The sequence below is a fragment of the Pongo pygmaeus genome, chromosome 5, assembly GCF_028885625.2.
Source record: "Pongo pygmaeus isolate AG05252 chromosome 5, NHGRI_mPonPyg2-v2.0_pri, whole genome shotgun sequence".
Lineage (NCBI taxonomy): Eukaryota > Metazoa > Chordata > Mammalia > Primates > Hominidae > Pongo > Pongo pygmaeus.
Genome location: NC_072378.2, coordinates 27,000,580 through 27,014,249, shown reverse-complemented (window position 1 = coordinate 27,014,249; position 13,670 = coordinate 27,000,580). Strand labels below are relative to the sequence as shown.

At 38.0% G+C, this 13,670-nt stretch overlaps 2 non-coding genes across 2 annotated transcripts; both read right to left on the bottom strand.

Annotated features, from left to right (window-relative positions):
• Nucleotides 1-522: 522 nt before the first annotated feature.
• Nucleotides 523-604, bottom strand: TRNAS-GCU (transfer RNA serine (anticodon GCU)). The gene has a single exon. It is a non-coding gene; the product is annotated as a tRNA-Ser (tRNA).
• A 5,231-nt stretch (nt 605-5,835) lies between these two features.
• On the bottom strand, nt 5,836-5,907 carry TRNAP-CGG (transfer RNA proline (anticodon CGG)). The gene has a single exon. It is a non-coding gene; the product is annotated as a tRNA-Pro (tRNA).
• Nucleotides 5,908-13,670: the final 7,763 nt, after the last annotated feature.

Below are 13,670 nucleotides of genomic sequence, written 5' to 3'. Positions count from 1 at the left end.
TGGTCCCTCGATTTGTCTTGAGAATCTAAGTAATTGAATTTCTGTCTTGGTGTATTTGTCGTGTGGTTTTGTTTTTGTTTTTTTCTGCTTATCTTTTTGATGAATTTATTTTAATGTTCACAGTAGTAATGATTTCTAAAAGAAGGGGCTGGGGTAACCACACCTGGAGTTTTTCCCCCTTTTTGGCAGCTTCATCTCTCTTTCTAGCCCCACCGTCACCTTCCTCTCCTCTCTATTGCCCTCTCCCCTTTCTCAGGCTCGAAGGCGTTTTTGCAGTCATCAGGTAGGAAGCCCACCAGAAGAATATTCATTAAACTGATCACGCGCACAATATTGACAATCAATACCCAATCAACCATAAAGTTAAAAAACCCAGCAACATCATCGTAATACTGATGGTACAGAATTACGAGACCTCCTTTTTCCTCTCTGAGGCCAGGGGCCTGAATTCCAGGAGAGTTGAAAGGGAAGTTGGCTTGACTTGGGTATTGTTTCCTCCTATTCGTATTAAAAGACCTCACCCGACGAGGATGGGATTCGAACCCACGCGTGCAGAGCACAATGGATTAGCAGTCCATCGCCTTAACCACTCGGCCACCTCGTCTTGGTACCCCACGTTTCCCGAGTATTTTATTTCAGAGTTTGTAATAGGAACCCAAAGGCGGCCTTACAAGACTTTTGGGAGACGTGGAGATGGCTCGTTTTCACGTGAATGATGAAGAACTGAGTGGAAACGCTTCGAGGGGGAATAAACGGGCTTAGCTTTCGTGGGACTCACACAAATGTTCGAGACACGACAGAAACGTAGTTGCCGGGCCGGTCTCTCCCTTTCTTCCGTTTCCTGGTCCCGAGGCAGGAGGCGCCCGAGCAGGCTGCGGGCGTGACCGGGCCGACGGGACGCACGGGGTTTGCCTTCGACCTGGGGAGTTAGGTGAGCCTGGTCAGCCCTTCTGTCGGCTCACCGCGTCTCGCTGCGTCGGACAGCGCACCTGGGAGCCAGCAGGAGACGGAGGTTCCCAAAACCGTTCACACCGGAGTCGGTGTCTCTTCAGAAGCCCACGCAAATCAATCACAGGCTAAACAACAGGGAACATAGGGGAAATCCTGCAGGAATGGACTCCTGCTGTATTTTCACACTCTCAGCGTCAGGATATTTTACGTTCGATTGCACTAACATCTTGAGTGAATACCACCTTTGCTTGTTTCTGTGACTTCACAAAGAATCATCCTTTTCTTTTTCTTACAATATAAGGAAGAGCCCTTATATTGTAGTGTTTGCTGCATTGACCTGCCTGAAATCTTCAACCTCAACTCAACCCACTTCCTTACCCGTTGTTTTCCATGCTCAGTCCCATTTGGGTTTTTGCCTGAAGACGGATCTAGTTTTCCTCTTCTAACAAGTGATTTTCCCTCATGGAATGCTCTTTCCCTTTCTCACTTTAGCCTGGCTGAATTATTTATCCATACTTTGGTTCTTAGTTTAAAGCTTTTTTTTTATTATTAACAAAATTTTTAATCAAAGTTAACCATACATGTTTTAAAAGCTCAATTACTTCAAAAAATATGTGTGTGCGAAGCAGTGGTCTCTCCTATCTTATTCCTTTTAGTAGAGGCAAACATTTTCAGCCATTTGGCATTTTGTGTTGTTTTTACCTGCATGTCTCCAAATATCATGCTATGGCAAAGATGGCTAGTTGTCCAATCATTATTTTTGTTTTTTCCAAGAAATGGAAAATTAGCTGAGCTCATAGCCACCCATGAAAAGATTACAGTGACTTCCCTTGACAGTCAGCGTCATCACGTGACCAATTTCTAAGTAAAGGCATAAGAGAGAAAATGTATGTAAAGCTTCCAGGTTATGTCCATAAGAGAAGGAAATAACCTCTATTTATCTCTTCCTCATGTATCTGCTTTTGAGAATGAAGGCTTCATGAAATAGTGATTGGACCCAGCACACTGTAGGAAGGAGAGAGCCATGACATAGAAGACTGGAACCAACACCATGAAGCCAAAGCATCACCCTGGCATTGATTACATCCTCAGACAGTCACAGGACAGATCAGTAATGCTTCTTTTAAGCTATGGTTCTTTTGGGTCTTTGTTACAGAGACAAAATTGTACTCTAATACATATGCTACATATTAATTTTAAGCTTAGTATTTTCCATTGATTTCTTATACAAATAGAAGATTCACTTCTCTTCCTCACTGTAAACACCTCCACAGACATTCTTCTTATCAATTTTTCCTTCAGATATAGTTATATCAGAATTTTTATTGAATGAGTAATCACCCTATATATAATTATGTTTGGCAATATTATTTACCTATCTTTCCTATTTTGTTTCCTGAACATTATTTTTAGAAAAAAAATCACAAATAACCATAAAAGCCTTACCAAAACAATAAACTGAGTGATTTCTAAACTTGATATTGGGTTTTCAATCCTGATGTCTTCTTTCACCATTGTACTATACATTTTATTTCCCTGCCACTGGTGCTGTGTGCCCAATTTCTCATGTATTTTCTATCTAAATATACCTTCGCATTTTGGTGGAGTATATTGTAAAGCAGCTTCCTGAGAAAGAGTTTATTGTAGATGAGACTTTTTAATACTTCTCCAGCAACTTGATTGAATGTTTGTCTGGGAAATATTTTTCAGGTTTTTGAAATTTATTTCAGGATTTTGAGAGAGTTCTCTATTCTCTTCTAGCTTCCAGTATTCATTTTGAGAAGTACAAAGTCATTCTAATTACGGAGTCTACATTTGCAGTTAGCTTTTATTTATCTATTTCAGGATAATTTCCTTGTCCTCAATGTTCTGCAATGTCTGAAAGATATGCTTTAGTGTGTTTCTGTTTCCATTCCTTGTTTTGGGAACTCTATTACATCGTTAAATCATGTATTTCGGTTAGGGATATTAGCTTGTTTTTTGTTGTTGCTAGTTTTCTGATTTCTGTGTTCTCTGTCCTTTTTTTTTTTTGAGACAGAGTCTTTTTCTCTTGCGCAGGCTGGAGTGGAGTGGAGCAATCTCATCTCACTGCAACCTCCACCTCCTGGGTTCAAGTGATTCTCTGCCTCAGCCTCCCAAGTAGCTGGGACTACAAGCGTGTGCCACCACACTCAGCTAATTTTCTTTTCTTTTCTTTTGTTCTTTTTTCTTTCTTTCTCTCTCTTTCTCTCCCTCTTCTCCCTCCCTCCCTTCCTTCCTGCCTTCCTTCCTTCCCTTCCTTTGCTTGGATTTTAAATCTCCAGTATGTTTCCTCTACCTTTTGTTTTGTTTTTACTGCTGTTTCCTGGTTACATTCTTTTTACTTTTAAAAAATTAATAGACATTTTTAGGCAGTTTTTTTATTTACAGAAAAATTGAAGAGAAAGTACAAAGAGTTCCCATATATCTCCTCGCCTTCCTATAGTTTCCCTTATTATTAAATCTTATACGATTGTGGTCCATTTGTTACAACTGATGAACTAATATTGATACATTAATATTAACTAAAATTTGTAGTTTACTTTAGGTTCACTATTGTTGTAACTCTTATGGGTTATGTTGTAACTCTTTCCTCTTTGATAAATGTATAATGACATGTGTCCATCATTACTGTATCATGTATAATAGTATCGCCACTCTAAACATTCCCTGTGCTTCACCTCTTTATCCTTCCCTCCCTCCCTCCCTCTTAGCAATGACTGCTCTTTTTTGCTGTTTACGTATTTTTACCTTTTTCACTATGTTATATAGTTGGAATCATATATACAGTATGTGGCCCTTTCAGACTGGCTTCTTTCACTTAGCAGTATGCTTTTAAGATTCCTCCATGTCTTTTCCTGTCTTGATAGCTCTTTTCTTTTTATCATGAATTAATAGTGCATCCATTGTGCCACAGTTTGCATTAAATATATCCATTCATCTATTGAAGTACATCTTGGTTGTTTATGTTTTAACAAATCCAAATAAAGCTGCTATAAACATTGATGTGCAGGTTTTTGTGTGGACATGGTTTTTCAACTCATTTGAGTATATATCAAGAATCACAATTGCTGGAGTTTCCCTTTATATTTTTACTCCACATTTTGGAGATACCCTTCAGGTTTTATGTCAATTGTTCTATTAAGTTTTTTCTTTCTACTCTCATAATTTTAATTTCAAGAGACTTCTATAGAGTTATCCTTTTGTACAGCATTCTTTCTCTCCCTTTCTAAAAAAAGCTTTTAAAAAATCCCTGTTTCTCAGATTAGACACCAACTTCAGGGTCTAATGATGCCTAGTGATCTTTGATTGCTGGTCCATAATTATAATTAAGCCCTAAAAATAACTGGAAACTAAGACCATGAGTCCAATTTATTGACTCTGGGAACCATTTTAGAATGGCCTGCCTGTGTCATTTACTATCAGAGTCTTACATGTCAAAATGTCCAACTTATCCCTCTTAGGATAGTAAAATTCCTTGTAGAGAAGGGTCATTCAATCTCTTCTGCCTAGATGACATCAAACTGGCTTTCTGCATTCAGAGAAAATTCTTAATGAACAGAGGTCAGAGGAAGTTCCTTTTGAATTTCAAACTTAATAAGTAACACTATTCCAAGTTATAAAATTAAATTACAAATAATACACATTAATTTACAAATAAATTATACACTTATATTTTATTTATAAAAAGAGACAATATATTACACCCTGCCTATGAATAAGGATCTGCATCTTCATGCTCAATGGCCCTTAAAATTGGTCAGAAAAAGGAAAGGTAAAAAGATCCACACTTTCAGAATACCAAGATGAGCAGAGCAAGTTGAGCCTCTGTGAGGTACATGAAGCTAGAACGAAATTGGGGTCGAGGAGTGGGTGTCCACTTTCAGTCTTGGCCACGAAAGCAAACAAAACAGTTATTCTGAGGAAATATTTTAATTTAGACAGCGTGAGCAAAATAACTGGATTGATATCTTCCTCTCCATTTTTTCCCTGTTTCGAATTCCAGTGTTAATCAATTCTCCTGAGCGTTTTCAACAAAGTACCCGCAAATTTCCAGAGCATGGGATGAGAAAAACTTTGAAATTCCAGCCTTAATGACTGCTCCTCGTGGTCTCTCTCTCCGGTTAGACGAACCTGGGCTAGCAATATTCCCAAGAGTCAATAGTCAGCCCTGGTGCTATATACTTCCATGAGAATTCCATACTTTCTCAAAACGCGTCATCATGGTAAATAATTAATTACTTGTAATATTAAGTTCTGTAGAAATAAAACCATGTTTTTCCATCACTGCCTCCATAGCTTTCAGCACTGAAGGGTGACATGTCATACTCATTGGCTATGCATCCGTTGAAGAAATAAAGGAATGAACTCTGACCGGGGAAAGCAGGAGAGGCAGGAGTGTGACACCCTAACAGTAGACTGCAGTGGGAGCAGCGGCACCAGCAGCACTTGGGGAGACTTTTACTTTCCAGTGTGGCGGGAGTAGTAAACACTAGGAGTCAGAGAGTGATCACCGAAGCTGGAGTTAAAAGTGGAAATTAAAATCCTCCTTCCTGTAAGAGGAAGATAACCGGTTGACTGCACCTCACGTTTCCCCTCCAGCACTCGGTTAAACACGCACACGCACGCGCGTACGAGCTGCCCACGGCCTTCCTTTCGGGGTTTGAGAAGAGGCGGACAGAGGTGGGAGAGCGCCGCTGCAGCCGCATCAGCATTCAGGTGTCTGCCCTTACAAGAGGTCCGGGATTCAGTACTCGCCTGCTTAGACAATTCTACTGTTAATGTGATGAAGGTACATATTTTTGGGTATGACTATTTGGGGAAATACTTTAAAAATCCTTAAAGCTTATTGGGCGAAAATGAAGTGGGCTCGTCCGGGATTTGAACCCGGGACCTCTCGCACCCGAAGCGAGAATCATACCCCTAGACCAACGAGCCACTTACAGATAATTTTAGCTTATGTTGACTGTAGGATTTATTCCCAAATTATTTATTTTTATTCTTCAAAGAATTTGTTATCAAATAATATTTATCACTCCATCAATCATTTACATAAATGAAAGGGTTGGAAAGGCTATTTCTGTGGATGGTCTGCTGGTAGCTTAAATTACCATACTATGGTAAAACTTGTAACCTGTAGAAAGATTTCTCCTTTATTCTGCTTTGCTATACTACTCTAAGTAATTTAACTCATTTTTTCCATTTTTAGCTTTCAATTAAAATATTTTAGAAAAATTTGAGTTTTCAAGTTTCCTTATCTCACTTCTACCCTTTTTGAAAGTTGGATATTACTGTTACTGAGGGACTTCTAGATGATTTGCTCTAACAAGGAATATTTTCGCTACCAAAAGTTTTTCAGAAAGAATATTCCTAATCTCAGCAAAATTCTACTTATAAGAGATTTCTTAACGTCAACTTTTCAGGGGTACCAAGATGTATTTGGTTAGTTTACTAACTTCTTCCTACATACAAATTTAAGAAAGTTACAAAAACTTTTGGTTAAATGCAAAGAAAGTTTTTACAACAGATCATTAGCTGATACATCTAAGCCACATTTTACATTCATGTTAAGATGTTTTGAATTAATACATATTTTCAATTTCATTTTGCTGTCCCGAATTTGATACCTTCAAAAATTTAAAAGATAGTTCTCATTCAGTTCATTCTTTCAATTATCCAATAATTATTATAGAGTACCTGTTTATTTATTTACTGAAAATGAAACTCTCTTGCAAGGACAAATCAAAATAAGGATTATCTTGAATATGTGTGAAGAGAAATCAATATTTTCTGAAAGGGAGAGTAGATTTAAACTAGTACTTAATTTGAATTTTGACATGGATTTACTGAGTGGATCAAAATAACTATGAGGCTACTAGGCATTCCTCTAACTCCTGCCCACCTTACTAATGTTAGAATAGTGAGATTCTTATTGCAATCCAACTGCTTTCTTTGTACTATGAAAACCTAAAAAAATTTGACTAATTCCTCTGAAACACACACCTAGGGGTAGTAATCATTCCTAACTGCCCTAAAACTTAGAAGTGATTATGGTTCAGACTCAACATTCCACTTCCATGAAAATATGTTTTTCTCCTCAAGAAATAGCATCTCATGTTCATGTATAGATGGAGCTGGGACATAGGACTATATTGAGATGTTAAATCAAAGGTTAAATATTTCAGTGTGGAAAATAATTTTTCATCCTGAACTCAACAATTTCCCAGAGAACCTGTTCTTTGACACACAACTTAGAGCACTTCTCTTCATCTTGAAATCAACTGAATAGATTAGTTTACTAATTTCTGAACTCAACACAATGGTAATGGGATCACATACTTTATATATAGACCCACACTCTCAACCCCAAACCCTCGTTCTCTCTTCATTTTCGTAGTATAATATACATTTCCCTTCCCAAATCCAACTTTTCTAAGGATAATAAATAGTTCATTCACTTTTATACCAGTGGGAACTCAGACTCCAGAGAAAGGTCATTATTTAAAGATTACTAAACCTCAGCATCATTACACACATCAGGGGACCCAGGTAGGACTTATATTCCAGTCATTTTACAGAGATGTTTATTGTCCTTGTCTAGGCCATGTAGATCATGCATAATAACATGCTTAGTTACATTAGCAAATATGAATATATTCATAAACTCAAATTTCTTGGAAAATAGAAAATGTGGCTTAAAGATATAGTTACAGAAGACAACTTAGAACAATGGATATAAAATTTCCCAACAAATGACAAGATTCATTCACCAAATTTCTATATACATATACACACATACACATAAACCCACACACATATATACATATATCAAATTACCCAGCAATTTCTCTGTTGGATATATACCCAAAGAAAATAAAATCAGCACCTGGTAGAGGTATCTGCATTTCCATGTTCCTCAATAGATGAATGGAGAAAGAAATTGTCGGATGTGTGTGTGTGTGCGCGCACACAGAAGCGTGTGCATAATAATGTGTATATATAATATATGTTTTATACGTCTGGGTGCGGTGGCTCAAGCCTGTAATCCCAGCACTTTGGAAGGCCGAGGTGGGCAGATCACTTGAGGTCAGGAATTCAAGACTATCCTGGCCAATATGGCAAAACCCTGTCTCTACTAAAAACTCCGTCTCTCACAAAAATTAGCTGGGCATGGTAGCACATGCCTGTAAATCCAGCTACTCAGTAGGCTGAGGCAGGAGAATTGCTTGAACCCCAGGGGCAGAGGTCACAGTGAGCCAAGATCGCACCACTGCACTCCAGCCTGGGCAACAGAGTAAGATTCCGTCTCAAAAAAAAAAATTTAAAAAATTATAATATATATTATAGTGTGTGCGTCTGTATATATATATATATATATAAAATGTGGTATAATGTGATATGAATATATATAATGAAATACTATCCAGCCTTAAAAAAGGAGGTACTGCCATTTGCAACAACATGGATGAAACTGGAGGACATTATGCTAAGCTAAATAAGCCAGGCATAGAAAACAAAATACTACATGATCTTACTTATATATGCAATCTAAAAAACAAAAACAAACAAAAATCTCAAATACACAGAAACAGAGTAGAGAGATAATTATCCGGAGTGGAAGAGTAGAGGAGGAAATGAAGAGATATAGGCCAAAGGGTACAAAGCTGTAGATATCTGATACGAATAAGTATACAGATCTAATGTGCAACATGAGGACAATAGTGATAATATTGTAGTATATGCTGGAAATTCGCTAAGAGTGGATTTTGGATAATTTTAACATACACACACACAAAGGATAACTGTGAGATAATGAATATGTTAATTTGCTTGACTATAGTAACCATTTCACTATGTATATCAAAAATTATTTTATACATCTTAAACAGATGCAATACAAAGTTTAATTAAAAATAGACATTTATATCAGTATAAGATCTCCTGAAACAGAGTTGCATCCCAAATCATTATTACTGTGTCTGTTTTATGACTCTGAAATCTCTATATTCCACTAAAACCAAATACTGAATCCCTCAAAGATATGACACTTTAAAAAATCTCCTCTTAGAAGCCCATGTTTTTAGTCAAGCAGTGTAAACTGCCCCCCAAATCTTTATAGTTTGGGAGGTTCTCTACTTGCTGAAGTTTTCATAAGGTTTCTCTTCAGGTGACATTTCTATTCACCTGAATTTTTATTCAGGTGAGAGAGGATTAAGGAAACGGGCCAGTCCAGGATCTTTATTGTAAGTCTGGCCACAGGCCTCCAACCAATTGACTGACAGCTGGAAGTTGAACAATGTCACTCAATAGAGAAATTATATTGATAAAGATGGTCATGATGATGATTGTGATGAGATGATGGTGATGATGGTCATGGTGGTGGGGTGATGATGATGATGATGACAATATGAAAGACAAAAGTAAAGTAAAATACACACTTGGCAGGAATGTGGCTCACATAACTGTGTTGATTCTTCCAGCTGGATCACCAACAGTTGTGTGCCTGTCATGAAGTTTTCATGAGCTAATGAAGTGCTAGAAAATGGAATCATTATTAACATAAATAACAAAGTGATTGGTAACACAGAATTAAAGCATATGTAATTGCAGTGTACAAGAGGCAGTTTTTTTTTGTTTTTTTGAGACAGAGTCTCACTCTTTTTGCCCAGGCTGGAGTGCACTGGTGCGATCTGGGCTCATTGCAACCTCCACCTCCGAGGTTCAAGCGATTCTCCTGCCTTAGCCTCCCGAGTAGCTGGGATTACAGGCATCTGCCACCACATCCGGCTAATGTTTTTGTACTTACAGTAGAGACGGGGTTTCACCATGCTTGGCCAGGCTGGTCTTGAACTCCCGACCTCAGGTGATCCACCCGCCTTGGCCTCCCAAAGTGCTGGGATTACAGGTGTGAGCCACTGCGCCTGGCCCACAAGAGGCAGATTTTAAAGGAAATCATTCTTTTAGGACACTCTCTCTTCAGTGTAGCCTATCCAAAATGTCAAGCAACATAGCAAATGTTTGCTAATTGAGTACACAATTATAAGAAACAAGTCTTTTGTTTTCTCACACTTAGTATCTACTATGTACTATTTTAAAGGCACCTACCTTTTTACTTCTCACAATAGCTTTAAAACAGATAATGCTGTTATTCTGTATTCCATTTCAGAGATAAAGACACCAAACCACCAACAGATACAGCACACTGAACAACCAAGGCAGTGCTACAATTAAAAAACCAAGAAGACAACAAGTGGAATTTGCTTTCCTATCCCTTCCTCAAAATCTCCATCAGCTTTTCCGAGGCATTATAAATAAAACTAAAATCTAAGTTAACCAGTGTGATTGATAGGCAGACACAGCTTCAAAGTAAGTTCTCTGGACTCCTCCAATAATATTTTGCCAATTCAAATCTCTCATTTTTGAGGGGTGTGTGTGTGTATGTGTGCGTGTCTTGAAATATTTTCATGAAAATATGATAATCAAGGTCAGAAATTCATGCTCTTTGACACATGTATCAATATGATATAAAAAATGACAAGTTATACTTTGGCCACCGGATTGACAGGACTTTATTACACTCCATATGTGACTGGGATAGGGCTGAAGAACGTTCTTTTTATGAAAGCTGCTATTTTGCTAATTATGAGATCCTCTGAACTTTGCCTCAACAGTGGTATGGAAGTGGGAATGACAGACTCAGGGAGGGTGGTGGGATCACCAAGGTCTTTGGCATGGTTTCAGACCACTGAATTTTGAGCTTATTCAAGGATCACAAGGTCATAACAAGATCTTGCATTTCATCCACATAACAACATGCACCAAAACTCTTTTGTTCAACAAATCTGGAATGTATATTTTAATAGTATAAAATTGGTAATATGTATATTAAAGGATGATGTTTTGTGTGTGATCAGAGGATGTCAAAAATCATCTTCAAAAGAACATAAAAGGACTCAGGTAGCAGGTCAAAATCCTCTTATCTTTTAGGTGAAAGATACTTTACAGTTTGCATAGCTTGGTCAAGAGTACATCTGCATTTTATTTTTATTTATTTGTTTTAGAGTGGTTATCTTTTTTTTTATTATACTTTAAGTTTTAGGGTACATGTGCACAATGTGCAGGTTAGTTACATATGTATACATGTGCCATGCTGGTGTGCTGCACCCATTAACTCACCATTTAGCATTAGGTATATCTCCTAATGCTATCCCTCCCCCTCCCCCCTCCTCCCACCCCACAACAGTCCCCAGAGTGTGATGTTCCCCTTCCTGTGTCCATGTGTTCTCATTGTTCAATTCCCATCTATGAGTGAGAACATGCGGTGTTTGGTTTTTTGTCCTTGTGATAGTTTACTGAGAATGATGATTTCCAGTTTCATCCATGTCCCTACAAAGGACATGAACTCATCATTTTTTATGGCTGCATAGTATTCCATGGTGTATATGTGCCACATTTTCTTAATCCAGTCTACCATGGTTGGACATTTGGGTTGGTTCCAAGTCTTTGCTATTGTGAATAGTGCCCCAATAAACATATGTGTGCATGTGTCTTTATAGCAGCATGATTTATAGCCCTTTGGGTATATACCCAGTAATGGGATGGCTGGGTCAAATGGTATTTCTAGTTCTAGATCCCTGAGGAATCGCCACACTGACTTCCACAATGGTTGAACTAGTTTACAGTCCCATCAACAGTGTAAAAGTGTTCCTATTTCTCCACATCCTCTCCAGCACCTGTTGTTTCCTGACTTTTTAATGATTGCCATTCTAACTGGTGTGAGATGGTATCTCATTGTGGTTTTGACTTGCATTTCTATGATGGCCAGTGATGATTAGCATTTTTTCATGTGTCTTTTGGCTGCATAAATGTCTTCTTTTGAGAAGTGTCTGTTCATATCCTTTGCCCCCTTTTTGATGGGGTTGTTTGTTTTTTTCTTGTAAATTTGTTTGAGTTCATTGTAGATTCTGGATATTAGCCCTTTGTCAGATGAGTAGGTTGCAAAAATTTTCTCCCATTTTGTAGGTTGCCTGTTCACTCTGATGGTAGTTTCTTTTGCTGTGCAGAAGCTCTTTAGTTTAATTAGATCCCATTTGTCAATTTTGGCTTTTGTTGCCATTGCTTTTGGTGTTTTAGACATGAAGTCCTTGCCCATGCCTATGTCCTGAATGGTAATGCCTAGGTTTTCTTCTAGGGTTTTTATGGTTTTAGGTCTAACGTTAAAGTCTTTAATCCATCTTGAATTAATTTTTGTATAAGGTGTAAGGAAGGGATCCAGTTTCAGCTTTCTACATATGGCTAGCCAGTTTTCACTGCACCATTTATTAAATAGGGAATCCTTTCCCCATTGCTTGTTTTTCTCAGGTTTGTCAAAGATCAGATAGTTGTACATATGCGGCGTTATTTCTGAGGGCTCTGTTCTGTTCCATTGATCTATATCTCTGTTTTGGTACCAGTACCATGCTGTTTTGGTTACTGTAGCCTTGTAGTATAGTTTGAAGTCAGGTAGCATGATGCCTCCAGCTTTGTTCTTTTGGCTTAGGATTGTCTTGGCAATGCAGGCTCTTTTTTTGGTTCCATATGAACTTTCAAGTAGTTTTTTCCAATTCTGTGAAGAAAGTCATTGGTAGCTTGATGGGGATGGCATTGAATCTATAAATTACCTTGGGCAGTATGGCCATTTTCACGATATTGATTCTTCCTACCTATGAGCATGAAATGTTCTTCCATTTGTTTGTGTCCTCTTTTATTTCACTGAGCAGTGGTTTATAGTTCTCCTTGAAGAGGTCCTTCACGTCCCTTGTAAGTTGGATTCCTAAGTGTTTTATTCTCTTTGAAGCAATTGTGAATGGGAGTTCACTCATGATTTGGCTCTCTGTTTGTCTGTTATTGGTGTATAGGAATGCTTGTGATTTTTGTACATTGATTTTGTATCCTGAGACTTTGCTGAAGTTGCTTATCAGCTTAAGGAGATTTTGGGCTGAGACAATGGGGTTTTCTAGATATACAATCATGTCGTCTGCAAACAGGGACAATTTGATTTTCTCTTTTCCTAATTGAATACCCTTTATTTCCTTCTCCTGCCTAATTGCCCTGGCCAGAACTTCCAACACTATGTTGAATAGGAGTGGTGAGAGAGGGCATCCTTGTCTTGTGCCAGTTTTCAAAGGGAATGCTTCCAGTTTTTGCCCATTCAGTATGATATTGGCTGTGGGTTTGTCATAGATAGCTCTTATTATTTTGAGATACGACCCATCAATACCTAATTTATTGAGAGTTTTTAGCATGAAGGGTTGTTGAATTTTGTCAAAGGCCTTTTCTGCATCTATTGAGATAATGATGTGGTTTTTGTCTTTGGTTCTGTTTATATGCTGGATTACATTTATTGATTTGCATATATTGAACCAGCCTTGCATCCCAGGGATGAAGCCCACTTCATCATGGTGGATAAGCTTTTTGATGTGCTGCTGGATTCGGTTTGCCAGTATTTTATTGAGGATTTTTGCATCAATGTTCATCAAGGATATTGCTCTAAAATTCTCTTTTTTGGTTGTGTCTCTGCCTGGCTTTGATATCAGGATGATGCTGGCCTCATAAAATGAAATAGGGAGGATTCCCTCTTTTTCTATTGATTGGAATAGTTTCAGAAGGAATGGTACCAGTTCCTCCTTGTACCTCTGGTAGAATTCGGCTGTGAATCCATC